Here is a 17,530-nt window from a genome sequence, read left to right as displayed (position 1 = left end):
TGTCTTCATTAAGTAATCAAAGGGAAATAACATTGTGGAAATGGAATAAAACCAGCCATACATATAAAAGAGCAATTATAAATAAGGATGGTAATTTATCAATTTATAACAAGTGATAGATCTAGTTTTGAAACTGGAGTTGGTCATTTGTACAGGTATATTCCTGATGGGACAGTTCAAATTGATAAATTAGCATTTGTCTATTAAATACAGAACCAGACAGGAGGAATTGGAAATTCTGAAGGACATCATTAAATGTTGCAGTACTTCAGTCCCCTTTTCTCTTTTCTACATACTACCCATCGGTATCCTCATCTTATCCCAAGGCTTTAAATACCACCTGTGTACCAGATAGCACAGCATAGTAGTAATGAACATGGGCTCTGGGGTCAACCTGCCTGGGTTTTTCTTCTGGTTTTGCTCCCAGTAGCTATGTGGCCTTGAGGAAATTTTCTGTTTCTTTATCTTTAAAATGAAGACAATAACACAATGCCAACCTCATAGGGATGTTGGGAGTGTAACTCAGAAAATATTCATAAACTACTTAGATATGCCTGGCATGTAGTAAGTACCCAATAAGTGTTAGTTATATACCAAGTACTCCCAAATCTCTATTTCTTGCCCTGACTTCTCCCCAGAATTCTAGACTTATAAATCTAAGTGCTTATTTGACATCTTCACAAAGACATCTAAGAGATATTTCACACTTCCTATAGAAAGTAGTAGCCTAGGGAGATAAAGATAATGTTTGTCTGTGGGGCAGAGAGCAATGATTTTACCAGGCTTTTGAGTACGGATCTGTGTCAGTAAGCAATCTGCGCTTACTTTCAGTTTCAAGTGACTGGTGGCGATCCAGGTTCAAGTAAACAAATTCTGTTTGTGGTCTACCCAAACATCTATATCCTCACTACCAACACCATTTATTTTAGCTGCGGGGACCCCTTAACTAGTGGCCACTGCCTTATTGCTTGTTGGCTGGTGCCATGGGGCTTACTGTTTCATCATAATAATAAGCCTCCCTCCTTCTGCCCAGAGAAGAAAGAACAAACACCATTTGGACAGCTTGCTTCAATCCAAACTCTTACCCCTCAGCCCCATTAACAGGTAGAACGGTGGGTATCCTCATTCTCCACCTCTCACTCACTACTTGGATGAGAACAGTCACTACTGGATCCCCAGGAGTCTCTCAGATCTTCCAAACAGGCCTGCAAAAGGGCCATTGTACTTTCCTCTTCCCGAAAGCCCTATCTGTCAGCATCTCGTCCTCATTGCCAGAACTTCCAACAACTATGAAAAGCCTGAGATTTTATGCCACTTCTAAACTAATAAGTTTGCCTGTTAGTTTCATGGGTACTGACAAAAAACATGAGACTCCTGGGTCACAGACAAAGGACTTTACTACCCTTGGCCCAGCAGGTAGCATGAACTTCATATTTGCATTAGTTCTCCTTGCTTCTAAGTTGCACTGGGTGATACGGAGCAGCCAACCTGGATGCTCTGCATACAGTAAGTTTGTGTCACGGTTGAGGAACCCTAGGATTAGGAAACCCTAGTATTTTAAAGAGCATTTACTTGAGACACAAATATCTTAATACTATGACCACTTTATGTAGTTCTTTCCCAGACTTCCTTTTTACTGCTTTTCCAATATTGTTTTTCATTTAAGTGAATGACAAGGTGGTCAACTTGTTAACATGCTGCCCATGATTCAATGTAGACATGCACCTCAGGCAATCTCTCCTTCCAAACAAAGTGTACAACTAGATATCCTGCTTCAAGTTCTGCCTGCTGGAGAGATTTTCTTTCATCACTGACTTTGAAGCCTCTACTGAGTGAGGTTCACTGTAGTGGAGAGGCCATTCTCATTCATCTGGGGCTGACATAGCATGCAAATCTAGGCCCATGCTCTTTCTTCCTCCATTAACTGTTCATAGGGAATTCCTCATGAGGCCGTCGGTGTAGAGCAAGGGAGAGGTGGAAGAGTAGCTGGAATTACAAAGTTCCCTGCTTATGCAGCATACTTGTGTATTCTGGACCTGTTCAGACCCAGTTTTGTATATTCCACTTCTGTTTTATAATGAATTCCTGCTAGGTAATTCAGTTTTATATTTGGTAGTTCAGATAACACCCAGTTCATGATGGACAGTTTGTGCTGCATGATAATTTGGTGTCCCGAGGCAGATGTTCAATTTCTACCAGCTCTCAGAAGCAAGCCAGGAATTGCTTTTCAAATGGTGAAAGGTTGTCAGCACAAGTGGACATCAGCTTACTGCAAATCTCCTGGGGGGATATCAAAGACTTCCAAGGAGGAAAAAAATCAATCTAAATTTGATTACAAAGAAATGCAAGAGACTCCAGGCCTCAATTTCTTTGCTTTGTATAAAGGTAAAAATGAAGATTTATTACAATTAGAGTTATAAATTTAAATTTACAATTTAGTTACAATTTTAAAAGGCTAAAAGAAGCTTTTTTGTAAGCTGTAGAAAGTTTTAGTATAATTTGGTAAAATGATAAGAGAACTTAATTTTAATTAAGTTTTACTTACACTCCTAATAAAAATAAACCATGTAATAAATTAAATTATTTTGTGAGTTTGGGGTTAAATTATGTCTACCTTTTTTTGCTGTTTTTTCCACAGCATGAAATAAAAATGCAAGCATGGCATATTAATTAATTCAAGAATTTGTATTTCTGTTTTAACAAAAAACTAAATTATATGGAACTATCTAAATTTCAATCGAATTAAGATAGTTAATTAAGATAGTTCTAAGATAGGTAATTAGAACTATCTAATTAACAATTGTCCCATAAGTGAAATAAGTAATTATCACCTATCCATTATTTAAAAATATGTAAATCTAAACATAGATATATGCAACTACATTGAGTTATAATTTAAATAAGTGGTATATCTGTATACCTGGTTCTTTTATAGAAATCTTAGGCAATATTGCACATTACATAGACCTACAGAGCTAATCCATTTATACTATATGTGTACAGTTTTAAGGTGTTATTGGTTTTCTGACCTTTTCTTTCCTTCCTTCGTTCCTTCCTTCCTTCCTTCCTTCTCTTTCTTTTTCTTTTTTTTTTTTTTGACAAGGTCTCACTGTGTTGCCCAGACTGGAGTGCAGTGGCAGGATCATGATTCGCTGTAGTCTCAACTCCTGGGCTCAAGCAGGAGTCCAGCTAATTTTCTATTTTTCTTTTCTTGTAGAGACAAGGTCTTGCTATATTGCCCAGGCTGGTCTTGAAGACCCAGTCTCAAGTGATCCTCCCGTCTCAGCTTCCCAAAGTACTGGGATTACAGGCCTGAGCCACTGTGCCCAACCCCATTTCTTAATAGTGTATTGCACCTGAATATTGATTTAAATATACTTGAAGCTTCTTAATGGACTTTAAATGTAATAGAATATTAAATTAATACTCAATAAATGTATAGTATAATATTGTATTAATAAATCTGGCAATTTAAAAAAAATTTAAAATCAAGACATAAAACATATAGTACATAGCCACTGTATAGTGCTCATGTGTTTTTAATCTCTATATTTTAATATTTCTTCTGCAATCAATCACATTAAGATAATAAAATCAATACATTATAAACATTTAAAATAAAATACTTGATAATATTATGTTTTATAAATGAGAATTTTAAAGATTTAAATAAATACCACCATTTAAAATATTGTTTTGGCTATCAAACAATGTGAACGTCATACTAGGACTAGAAGCTGAAAAGAAGTGAAAATTTGCCTTTGGTTATGAGTCTGTGCCTCTTGTGAGGTGCTAAAGAGTCTTTTTTTTGTTTGTTTCCATGTATTTCGTTCAGTTAGCAAAACATTGCTCTGCCAGAGTGGGTCCTCTGCTCAAAATTAACATTTAAGGCTGGGCATGGTGGCTTATGCCTGTAATCCCACCACTTTGGGAGGCTGAGGCAGGTGGATTGCTTGAGCCCAGAAGTTTGAGACCATCCTGGGCAACATGGCAAAACCCTGTCTCTACAAAAAATACAAAAATTAGCCATGCCTGTAGCCCCAGCTACTTGGGAGGCTGAGTTGGGAGGATCACCTGAGCCTGGGGGGTCGAGGCTGCAGTGAGCTGAGATCACACACTGCACTCCAGCCTGGGTGACAGAGGGAGACCCTGTCTCAAAGAAAAAAAAATTAACGTTTAAGTTGACTCTGGTTTTATGCTTTTGGATATTTCATTGATTGTGAAAACAAGGGTTTCTTACTCCTGGAAGAACAAGCATTTCTCAAGGTTCTTTTCTTACCCTCTTGTTGTGGTTGTAATAAAATGGTTGTTTTGGTTAATAACGCTGGACTTTTTTACTCACCAGTATCTTTGTTATGACCATTATCAATTGACTATATTCCCCTGGTAATTCTATCAAATGTTTCTCTTCTCCAAAATCAGATCTCATATTCAGAATTTTTGGAGACCATTAGAATGGCTTTGTTTTTGCTTTTTTTTTTTCCACCCATAGTCTTTGGGGATCCTTAGGTAGATGCTTGGTAGCACCAAGCTTGTGTGGTCTATCATATGGCACATGTGAACAAAGAAAGGGCAAAAGGAATTATTAGGCGTGGCTGGTTTGCTTCATAAGCCCAGAGTTATTCAATGGTATTGTACAGGTTATCCTCTATCAGGCCTTAGGGGAAAGGGGGCAGCTCAGCTCCCCTTGTGGTGGGCATTAGTAAATAGTTGGATTGATTTATACAAGCAAAGTGTTGTTCACCTACATATTCTTTAGTGACTATGTATATCTTTACAGGATGTTCATCTAGTATGTTCATAAGTAAGGGCTTATTTGATGGTCTGCAAGTGATCTCTAAAAGACACTATTTCTCAGTTTGCAATATCCTTGTCTATTAATAGTAATCTGGGCACACATTTTATGGAACAGATTATAAAATTTGAAAACCTTGAGATTTATCAATGTTTTCACTGCCTTTAATTTCTTACAAAATTAAACGAAGGCAATAAAACACTAATGGAACTTAAAACTGGCCAAGAGGTATAGCAGTTTATTCATTCAAAGTCCAGTGACCAGATGTTCTGTCCATAAATATAATGAACATGACTGTTAAAACACATATAAGACTAGTACCATTCTCAAATGAAATATGAACAAGTAGGTTCATGAGATGTCTGGTTACTAATGGCCATGCACTGGTGAGACATCCATGTGATGGATAATGTTGTGTTAAATTATTATAAAGCATTAAGGGCAATTCATTCAGAGTTCAAGAAGCCCTGACTCAGTGGATGAGAATCAAGTTTCATTCCAAAAAGACATTGTTTGGACTTTACTGAGAGGGGTCTAATCCCATTAAGCTATTAGTAAGGCTTCTGTTTAAGATATATGTCTCTTACAATAAGGAAATATTGCCCCCACCCATTTAAACATCTGCTTGCTATTAATCTCTGTTTTTCCTTAGACATTGGGACTAACAACAAATTCACCTTTTCTTTCTTTCTTTTAAAATTAATATCTATTTTTAATTTCAATAGCTTTTGGGGTACAAGTGGTTTTTAGTTACATGGAAGAATTGTACAGTGCTGAAGTCTGAGAATTTATTGCACCTGTCACCTGAGTAGTGTACATTATACCTAATATGTAGCTTTTTATTCCTCACCCCCTTCCACCCTTCCTGCTTCTGAGTCTCCAATGTCCATTAGACTTACTCTGTATGCCTTTGAATACCCATAGCTTAGCTCTCACCTATAAGTGAGGACATGTGGTATTTGGTTTTCCATTCCTAAGTTACTTCACTTACAATAATGGCCTCTGGCTCCAAGCTGCTGCAAAAGGTGTTATTTCATTCTTTTTGATGGTTGAGTAGTATTCCATGGTATACATATATATCACATTTAAAAAATCCTCTCATTTCTTGATGGGCAACTGGGTTGGTTCCCTATCTTCGTAGTTGTGAATTGTGCTGCAATAAACATACATGTCCAAGTGTCTTTTTGATATATTGACTTCTTTTCATTTGGGTAGATAACCAGTAGTGTGATCGCCAAAGTGAATGGCAGATCTACTTTCAGTTCTTTGATAAATCTCCATAGTTTTCCATAGTGGTTGTATTCATTTACATTCCCACCAGGAGTGAATATGCATTCCCTTTTCACCACATCCATGCCAACATCTATTGTTTTCTGACTTTTTAATAATGGCTATTCTTGGCTGGGCTCAGTGGCTCACGCCTGTAATCCCAGCACTTTGGGAGGTCGAGGTGGGTAAATCACTTGAGGTCAGGAGTTCGAGACCAGCCTGGCCAGCAAGGTGAAACCCCATCTCTACTAAAAATACAGAAATTAGCCGGGTGTGGTGGTGGGCACCTGTAATCCCAGCTACTCGGGAGGCTGAGGCAGGAGAATCGCTTGAACCCAGGAGGCGGAGGTTGCAGTGAGCCAAGATTATGCCACTGCACTCCAGCCTGGGCAACAGAAAAAGAATCTGCCTCAAAAAAAAAAAAAGGCTACTCTTGCAGGAGTAAGGTGGTATCTCATTGTGGTTTTAATTTGCATTTCCCTGATGATTAATAGCGTTGAGCTTTTTTTTTTCATGTTCGTTAACCATTTGTATGCCTATTCGTGTCATTTGCCCACTTTTTTATGGGATTGTTTTTTTCTTGCTGATTTGTTTGAGTTCTTGTAAATTCCTTGTAGATATTAGGCCTTTGTTGGATGCATAGTTTGCAAATGTTTTCTCCCATTATGTAGGTTTACTCTGATTATTTCTTTTGCTAAGCAGAAGCTTTTTAGTTTAATTAGGCCTCATTTATTTATTTTTGTTGCATCTGCTTTTGGGGTCTTTGTCATAAACTCTTTACCTAGGTCAATGTCGAGAAAAGTCTTTCCTAGGTTAATCTTCTAGATTTAGTCTTTGATCTATCTTGAGCTAATTTTTGGATATGGTGAGAGATAGGGATGCAGTTTCATTTTTCTACATGTGGCAATCCAATTTTCCCAGTACCATTTATTGAATAGGGTGTCCCTTCCCTAATTTATGTTTTTGTCTGCTTTGTCAAAGGTTAGTTGGTTGTAAGCATTTGGCTTTATTTCTGGGTTCTCTATTCTTTTCCACTGGTCTATGTATCTACTTTTATATTATATGGTAATTTTTATTTATTAAAGTAGGTGCTGACTACACAGGTGTTTATTATTATCTTTTTTTAACTAATTTGAAATTTAACTCCCCCTCTCCTCTCTCCCCTCTCCCCTCTACCCTCTCCCTTCTTCGGTCTCCCTCTCCTTCTTTTTTCGGTCTCCCTCTGTTGCCGAAGCTGGACTGTACTGCCGTGATCTCGGCTCGCTGCAACCTCCCTGCCTTGGGCTCCTGTGATTCTCCTGCCTCGGCCTGCCGAGTGCCTGGGATTGCAGGCGCGCGCCGCCACGCCTGAATGGTTTTTGTATTTTTGGTGGAGAGGGGGTTTCGCCGTGTTGACCGGGCTGGTCTCCAGCTCCTGGCCTCGAGTGATCTGCCCGCCTCGGCCTCCTGAGGTGCTGGGATTGCAGACTGAGTCTCGCTCACTCAATGCTCAACGTTGCTCAGGCTGGAGTGCAGTGGTGTGATCTCGGCTCGCTACAACCTCCACCTTCCAGCCGCCTGCCTTGGCCTCCTAAAATGCTAAGATTACAGCCTCTGCCCCTCCACCACCCCGTCTAGGAAGTGAGGAGCGTCTCTGCCTGGCCGCCCATCGTCTAGGATGTGAGGAGCCCCTCTGCCTGGCCGCCCCGTCTGGGAAGTGAGGAGCGCCTCTGCCCGGCCGCCATCCCGTATAGGAAGTGAGGAGCGTCTCTGCCCGGCCGCCCATCGTCTGGGATGTGAGGAGGGCCTCTGCCCGGCCGCCCCGTCTGGGAAGTGAGGAGTGCCTCTGCCTGGTCGCCCCGTCTGGGAGGTGAGGAGCACCTCTGCCCGGCCGCCCCGTCTGGGAGGTGAGGAGCGACTCTGCCCAGCCGCCACCCCGTCTGGGAGGAAGTGAGGAGCGCCTCTGCCTGGCCGCCCCGTCTGGGAAGTGAGGAGCGCCTCTACCCGGCCACCCCGTCTGGGAAGTGAGGAGCGCCTCTGCCCGGCCGCCCTGTCTGGGAAGTGAGGAGCGCCTCTGCCCGGCCGCCCTGTCTGGGAGTTGAGCGCCTCTGCCCGGCTGCCACCCGTCTGGGAGGAAGTGAGGAGCACCTCTGCCTGGCCGCCCCGTCTGGGAGATGAGGAGCACCTCTGCCCGGCCGCCCCGTCTGGGAGGTGAGGAGCACCTCTGCCTGGCCGCCCCGTCTGGGAGGTGAGGAGCGACTCTGCCCGGCCGCCATCCCGTCTGGGAGGAAGTGAGGAGCGCCTCTGCCCGGCCGCCCCGTCTGGGAAGTGAGGAGCGCCTCTGCCCAGCCGCCACCCCATCTGGGAGGAAGTGAGGAGCGCCTCTGCCCGGCTGCCCCATCTGGGAAGTGAGGAGCGCCTCTGCCCGGCCGCCCCATCTGGGAGGTGAGGAGCGCCTCTGCCCGCCGCCCCGTCTGGGAGGTGAGGAGCGCCTCTGCCCGGCCGCCCCGTCTGGGAGGTGAGGAGTGCCTCTGCCCGGCCGCCCCGTCTGGGATGTGAGGAGTGTCTCTGCCCTGCGGCCCGTCTGGGAGGTGAGGAGCGCCTCTACCCGGCCACCCATCGTCTGGGAAGTGAGGAGCGCCTCTGCCCAGCCGCCCCATCTGGGAAGTGAGGAGTGCCTCTGCCAGCCCGCCCTGTCTGGGAGGTGAGGATCACCTCTGCCCGGCCGCTCTGTCTGGGAGGTGTACCCAACAGCTCCGAAGAGACAGCGACCATCGGGAGCGGGCCATGAGGACGATGGCGGTTTTGTTGAAACGAAGGGGGGGAAGTGTGGGGAAAGGAAGGAGAGATCAGATTGTTGCTGTGTCTGTGTAGAAAGAGGTGGGCATAGGAGACTCCATTTTGTTCTGACTAGGAGAAATTCTTCTGCCTTGGGATGCTGTTGATCTATGGCCTTTCCCCCATCCCCGTGCTCTCTGAAACATGTGCTGTGTCAACTCAGGGTTAAATGGATTAAGGGTGGTGCAAGATGTGCTTTGTTAAACACATGCTTGAAGGCAGCATGCTCTTTAAGAGTCATCACCACTCCCTAATCTCAAGTACCCAGGGGCACAAACACTGCAGAAGGCTGCAGGGTCCTCTGCCTAGGAAAACCAGAGACCTTTGTTGATGTGTTTATCTCCTGACCTTCTCTCCACTATTATCCTATAACCCTGCCATATCCCCCTCTCCGAGAAATACCCAAGAATGATCAATAAATACTTCATAAAAAAAAAAAAAGAAATTTAAAAAAACGTGATTCTTTGTGGTGCTGCTAACTTTGCTAGGAGATTTGAAAGTTATACTATTCAAATTCTCAAGCTAATTGAATATTTGAATAGCACTTAAATTTCCAAAGTATTTTTTGTTATTTAATTTAATCAACAATGCACGTAATTTTTGATTATTGGTTGTAAAGAAATCTGCTGACTTGCTTGATAAAATAACAAGTTTACCAATACAGATATTCCTCAACTTATAATGGGATTATGTCCCAATAAATCCATCATAAATTGAAAATACCTCAAGTCAAAAATGCACCGAACATTATAGTTTAGCCTAGCTAAAAGGGCTCAGAACACTTACATTAGCCTACAAATGGGCAAACTCATCTAACACAAAGCCTATTTTATAAAAAAGTGTTTATAGCTCATGTAATTTGTTGACTACTATACTGAAAGTGAAAACCAGAATGGTTATATGGATATTTGAAGTGCACTTTCTACTGAATGTGTATTGCCTTTGCACCCTCAAAAAGTTAAAAAATATTAAGTTGTTAAGTCTGGCACTGTCTGTATAGTGAGACTTCACATGAGCTATGTAGCGTGGCTCCAGGTAACAATTCTCCAACTTGTATCTTGGTTCCCCATTTGCCTTATCCGTGGGCATCTTCATTCTGGCCCAACAGTAGACTCCTGATTACTTTTTACTTACTTTTCCATAGCATGGTTAAGACCTTCCCTTCAGGAAAAACTTTACTCTTACCCAAAGGGATGAAATTTTTCCTTGGAACCTCAATAGGCCTACGACATAAGAATTCAGTTTTACAAGCTCCACATAGGAGCAACACATCACAGACAGGAGGGCAGGCGGGGTTGTTGTTTTATCATTGTGGTCCCTCAACCACTGTAAGGTAATAAGTAGGCCAAAATAATAGGGTAGATGGCTGTAGAGTCCCTGAAATAAACTGATGAAGAAAAGTGGTCGTTAAGATTTGCCAGGTTTCCCATCACTTGCAACATGCCACTCCAAGCTCAGCAACTGGATATGTGTCAAATGACTAATGGGATGATATCTCAATTTTAACTTCACTATCACTATCCCAGTATGGAATAAGGTTTTACTAGACAAATAAGAACCTTCTTCATATGTTGCTATGTCTGTAGCTGAACCATAATCTTCACTCAGTTTTATACACTGGAGTTGGTGTTTGTGAGTAACAACGGAACTGGGCTAAGGTGAGTTTTGGCCAGTGAACTGAGCAGCTAGGGTCTTTTTCATACAAGGTCTAGGATAGAGGATAATCCATACAATATGTCCTACTGACCACTTTTGCAGATGGTCCGTATAAGGTAATTCAACAGTAGCAAAATCATTGACAATTTCTTACCTTTGGGCTACACTTTCTGGAGTTCATTAGCATCACTACACGATATAAATTAATAATTTCTAAATTATCTAAATATCTATGACTAAACTAGTCACTGTAAATAGAGTCACTTCATGTCACTTCATGATTTAATATACTATATTGTATTTTAATGAACTGTATTAATTCATTCATATATATACATATATATATATATAAAATATACCTATGTAAACATCGTCTTTAGAAGGGCATCCTCTGGGTAAAAGACAATGTAAATGAAGTGAGGGAAGAACAATGTGGTGTATTATATTCAGTCTTAGTATTTTTTGTTTTTTTAGAGATAGGGTCTTGCTCTGTCATTCAGACTGGGGTGTAGTGGCGTGATACTGCAACCTTGAACTCCTAGGCTCAAGCGACATTCCCATCTCAGCCTCCTGATTAGCTGGGACTATAGGCATGCACCATTTTGCCCAGCTAATTTAAAAAGTTTTTTGGGGGCTAGGCACGGTGGCTCATGCCTATAATCCCAGCACTTTGGGAGACCAAGGCAGGTGGATTACTTGAGGTCAGGAGTTCAAGACCAGCCTGGCCAACCTGGTGAAACCCCCATCTCTACTAAAGATACAAAAAATTAGCCAGGCATGGTGGTGCGCACCTGTAATCCCAGTTACTCGGGAGGCTGAGGCAGGAGAATAGCTTGAACTCAGGAGGCAGAGGTTGCAGTGAGCCGAGATTGTGCCACTGTGCTCCAGCCTGGGTGACAGAGCGAGACTCCATCTCAAAAAAAAAAAAATTTTTTTTTTCTTTTGTAGAGATGGGGTCTCATTATGTTGCCCAGGCTGTCAGTCTTAGTATTTCTTTTCATTTTGACTTTTTATTAGTGTTTGGTTTCTTTTGAGTTTCTAGAATTGCATTGGGACTTACTGGGGGTTGTCAAGTTTAGTTTTTACATCAATAAAGGATGAACCCAACAAGGTAATGGCCCAGAGATTAGATCCAGGCATCTGTGACATTATGGGTTGAGGGGATCCTAGGAAATTTTTGGAAGGGTGTAACTGAGTACTTTGCATTGAATTTTGGGAAGTCTGTTGCATTCTCTTAATTCACCAAACAGTACCAGCCAAACTATAATACAAAACTTGAGGTTCTTACCTGAAATATGAATGAGAGAACTATGCTATGCTTACATTTCTACATAACTTGCCTTCTTTCCACATGCTTGTTTTTTGTTTTGTTTTGTTTTTAAACTAAGCTGGTTGAAACTGAATCAGCACGGATTTTAAGCTTTCTTCTGGTCCCGGGTTTAAACTGAGTTTCCAGTCTTTGGTGCCTATTGCTAATGGGATGGTGGTGGGGTGTTTACGAGGGTGGGGCGGGGACCGTTGGCACAATCCATCCTGTTTCCACAGCAGATACCTCCCATTTCCTGTTTATTTTTTTAACGTTCTATATAGAAATAGTTTGTACAACTTCGAATTAAAAAAAAAAAGAGTTTCAGGGTGGAAAAAACCAAGCCATCTGCAAGCCCTACTGAGGCAGAAATCCACCCTAGTCTGGGCAGCCTGTGGCTTGTCTGAAAAGGGACCTTACACACTCAGAGCTTCTGTTCCTGGTATCCTCAAAGCCTTGGCTGACCTTGACTCCCTGGCACAACTGGTTCCCCTGGAAAGGTGGCTTGGGATTTGTGAGTTCAAGACTCTCAGTTTTGCACTAGGAGACTGGGGTTAGGAAGAGCATGCAGTTTAAATCTCTGTTCTGTTCACTAGACTTCATGAAAGCAGTGGTCGTTCTATCTTAACTCCTTTTGGCTGCTTTGCCTCCAATGTCTCCATGCTGATAATGTTGCTCTTGTGATGAATGATAATGGACTGATATGGATGTGTAAGAGAATAAGAATAGTGATAGTCATAGTGCTTGCATGGAATCTTCTGTTTTTTTCAAAGCATATTCACATAATTCTTCATTTGCTCCTTTCTGAAACCATCTGAAGAAATGTGACAGAAGAGAAGGGGACCCAGTAACAAAACTAACATTGATAAATTATTTATGAAGTGCTAGGCATTAAGCTAAGCTATATACAGTATTGACAACACTTTATTTATGTACGTACATATTTACATACATTTCATAATAACTGTGTAAGATAGGTACTGTTACCTACCTCTACTTTACACAAGATGAAATCAATGACAAAAAATTGATTAATTGGGCCAAGGAGACATAGCTTATAAGTGTTGGGCTGGGATTCAAACCTGGTCTGCCATCTGCAGACTCCAGTGTTTAACCACTAACAAGTGGAATCTAGGGCAAAGGGCACCCGTGTGGTATTATAACTCAGGTTAGAATCCAATTCGTTACCTTAGAACTTGGGTTTCCTGACTTTTATCCAGTGACTCTTTCTTGCTTTTTTCATTCTTTTATTGTGAAATATGTCATACACAGACTATATTGGATGAACACACACATTCAGTTTTTGTTGAACCATGTGAAATTGTCAATATTTGCTCAGATTTGGCACATAATAATAGCAACTTCATGATTTAATATACCATATTGTATTTTAATGAACTATATTAATTCATTCATGTGCATGTATATATATATACACATATATATATACACACATATATATATATATATTTTTTTTTTGAGAAGGAGACTTGCTCTGTCACCCAGGATGGAGTGCAGTGTGTGATCTCGGCTCACTGCAACCTCCATCTCCTGGGTTAAAGCGATTCTTGTTCCTCTGTCTCCTGAGTAGCTGGGATTACAGGCATGCATCGCCATGTCTGGCTAATTTTTGTATTTTTAGTAGAGACAGGGTTTCACCATGTTGGCCAGGCTGATCTCAAACTCCTGACCTTAAGTGATCCACCCGCCTTGGCCTCCCAAAGTGCTGGGATTACAGGCATGAGCCACCATGCCCAGCCAATTCATTCGTATTTAATAAACCTATTTAATGAACTACTATATCCTGGTTTAATGAACTAGTTTAAAGTTAAGCAAACCCTAACATAACCAGCACACAGTTTAAAGAGCAGAGCATTGCCCTCTATGTGCTTCTCCTCCTCCTTGCCCTCTGTAGATAATACTATGCTGACTTTTGTGATAATCATTTCTTTTCTTTGTAGTTTAACAACTGTGTTGGCATCCCTACAGAATATAGTTAGTTTTGCTTGTTTATGTCTTTATATAAATGGGTTATACTGCAAGTGTTCTTTTTCAAGTTGCTTTTTTCTTTTTTTTTTTTTGTTTGTAATCACTCTATTCATAATTGCCAAATGCAGGATAAAATATCTGGCAGGTTTTTTTATTTTTTATTTTTTATTTATTATTATTATTATTATTATTATACTTTACGTTTTATGGTACATGTGCGCAATGTGCAGGTAAGTTACATATGTATATATGTGCCATGCTGGTGCACTGCACCCACTAACTCGTCATCTAGCATTAGGTATATCTCCCAATGCTATCCCTCCCCCCTCCCCCCACCCCACAACAGTCCCCGGTGTGTGATGTTCCCCTTCCTGTGTCCATGTGTTCTCATTGTTCAATTCCCACCTATGAGTGAGAATATGCGGTGTTTGGTTTTTTGTTCTTGCGATGGTTTACTGAGAATGATGATTTCCAATTTCATCCATGTCCCTACAAAGGACATGAACTCATCATTTTTTATGGCTGCATAGTATTCCATGGTGTATATGTGCCACATTTTCTTAATCCAGTCTATCATTGTTGGTCATTTGGGTTGGTTCCAAGTCTTTGCTATTGTGAATAATGCTGCAATAAACATACGTGTGCATGTGTCTTTATAGCAGCATGATTTATAGTCCTTTGGGTATATACCCAGTAATGGGATGGCTGGGTCAAATGGAATTTCTAGTTCTAGATCCCTGAGGAATCACCACACTGACTTCCACAATGGTTGAACTAGTTTACAATCCCACCAACAGTGTAAAAGTGTTCCTATTTCTCCACATCCTCTCCAGCACCTGTTGTTTCCTGATTTTTTAATGATTGCCATTCTAACTGGTGTGAGATGGTATCTCATTGTGGTTTTGATTTGCATTTCTCTGATGGCCAGTGATGGTGAGCATTTTTTCATGTGTTTTTTGGCTGCATAAATGTCTTCTTTTGAGAAGTGTCTGTTCATGTCCTTCGCCCACTTTTTGATGGGGTTGTTTGTTTTTTTCTTGTAAATTTGTTGCTTTTTTCATTCAATATTAGGTTTATGAGATTTTCCAGACTGATGCATGCATTTATAGTTTTAATTAATTAATTGATTTTTATTTCAATAGCTTTGGGGGTACAAGTGCTTTTTGTTACACGGATGAATTGTAGAGTGGTGAAGTCTGGGCTTTTAGTGTATTCATCACCCAAATCAGTGTACATTGTACCCAACAGATAATTTTTCATCCCTTATTCTCATCCCAGCTTCCCCCTTTCTGAGTCTCCAATGTCCATTACACCACTCTCTTAGATTTCCAATCCATGAGCATGAGATGTTTGTGTCATCTATGGTTTCTTTCAGCAGTGTTTTGTGGTTCTCCTTGTAGAGATCTTTCACCTCTTTGGTTAAGTATATTCCTAGGTATTTTTTTTTTTTTGGTAGCTATTGTAAATGGGATTGAGCTCCTGATATCATTCTCAGCTTGGTTGTGTTGGTGTATAGCAATGTTATTGACTTGTATACTTAATTTTTGTAACCTTAAGACTGATGAATTCATTTATCAAATCTAGAGATATTTTAAACAACTAAAGTAGATCTACACTTGGATCCAGCAATTCCGCTACTGGGTGTCTACCCAGTAGGAAGGAAAAGAAGTCATATTAAAAAAGACACCTATACATGTATGTTTATTGCAACACAATTCATGATTGCAAAGATAAGGAATCAATCCAAGTGCCCATCAACCAATGAGTGGATAAAGAAAATGGTGTATATACATGCCACGGAATACTACTCAGCCATAAAAAAGAATGAAGTAATGTATTTTGAAAAAACATGGATGGAATTGGAGGCCACTATCCTAAGCGAGGTAACTCAGGAACAGAAAACCAAATACTGCATGTTCTCACTTTAAAGTGGGAGCTAAGCTATGGGTATGCATTTATAGGTCTTTTTTTTTTTTTTTTTGAGACGGAGTCTCACTTTATTGCCAGGCTGGAGTGCAGTGGCATGATCTCGGCTCACTGCAACCTCCGCCTTCAAATGATTCTCCTGCCTCAGCCTAGCAAGTAGCTGGGACTACAGGCACATGCCACCACGCCCAACTAATTTTTAGTAGACACGAGGTTTCACCATGTTGGCCAGGATGGTCTTGATCTCTTGACCTTGTGATCCGCCTACCTTGGCCTCCCAAAATGCTAGGATTACAGGTGTGAATGACTGCGCCTGGCCTATAGTTTTTATTGTTGTTGTATGATATTCCGTTCTGTGAATAAATCACAGTGTACTTATTCATTCTACTGTTGAAGAGCATTTTGGTTGTTTCTGGGTTTTAGCTAATTAGCACAACACTCCTGTGAACATTCCTACATGTGTCTCCTGGTGCAGATGGCAGAAATCCCTCCAAGTCTAGTGTACATATTTGTGGGTAGATTTATTGAGTGGAAGACAAAGCTAAACCATTTACACTAAATGACTCCGCACCCAGCAGGTACCAAGTTTCCATTGCTCCACATCCTCTCTTACACTTGGCGTTATTAATTTTAATGTGTTTGTCATCTAGGGGTGTGTAGTGATCCTTCACTGTGATTTTAATGTACATTTCCTGGATTATTAAAGAGGGTGAACAATTTTACGTATCTTCAGTGATCATTTGGATTTCCTCTTTGCCCTTTGGGAAACACTGTTCATGTGTCTCCCTCTCTCTCTCTCTCTCTCTGTGTGTGTATATGTGTGTGTGTTCACAGGAATTCATGACATGTTTCTGGATATTAGTCCTTTGTCAGTTACATCTATTGTAAATATCTGCTCCCAGTTGTGGCTTGGTTTTTACTTTCTTTATGGTTTCTTTAAGTAAAAGGATTTTTAAAAATTTAATGTATGGGTATGATTGGTGCTTTTTTATGTCTTGTTTAAGAAATCCTTTTTTATGCCAAGATCATGAAGATATTCTCCTATATTGCCTTTTAAAATCTTTGTATTTTTGTCTCTTACATTGAGGTCTTTCATATTCTTAGAATTGAGTTTTGTGTATGGTGTCAGGTAGTGGGAGGAGGTCTAGTTGTTCCAGTGTGATTTATTTTTAAAAATCCATTGTTTTCCTACTGATATGCATTGCTATCTTTGTTATGTATCAGTTCCACGGCTTTTTCCAGTGGGGTAATCACTGTCCCCTGTTCACATTTGAGAACAATTGAATGATTAACTTTGTGTACTTGTTCTCTCCTCCGTTCATTGTTTCTATGTGGTTATTTTACAGATGTAGTATCATGAAAACACTACAGTGTAATCAGTATTATCTCTTAACTTCCTTGATTTAACTCTAGTCAGACTACCCATTCATGACTTGTAAGTCCCCTTGGATGCTGTGTCCCCATCGGTGGCCTCGTCCCAAGTCATGCAAATCAGAGCTGCGTGTTTGGTAACTGTTATGAATAGTTGACTCTCAGGCTTTGATACCTGGGGAGAAGAAGGAGAAAATTCAAGTCACTAAACAAATAATTTGGGCAGTGAACTAAAGGAGTAGTACCTGCAGAAGTTGCATACTAAGCTGGAAGCGAGAGGTTCTCCTTCCTTTCTTTAACTTTTTTTGTGTGATCCTGTTCTCAGTTTTCTTATTTGTTGGGCTACATGAGCTACACTATCTCTTTCACTTCTAAAATTCAAATGAGACTCTGTCACCATC

The sequence above is a fragment of the Pongo abelii genome, chromosome 1, assembly GCF_028885655.2.
Source record: "Pongo abelii isolate AG06213 chromosome 1, NHGRI_mPonAbe1-v2.0_pri, whole genome shotgun sequence".
NCBI classification, from domain to species: domain Eukaryota; kingdom Metazoa; phylum Chordata; class Mammalia; order Primates; family Hominidae; genus Pongo; species Pongo abelii.
This window is presented reverse-complemented; position numbering follows the sequence as displayed.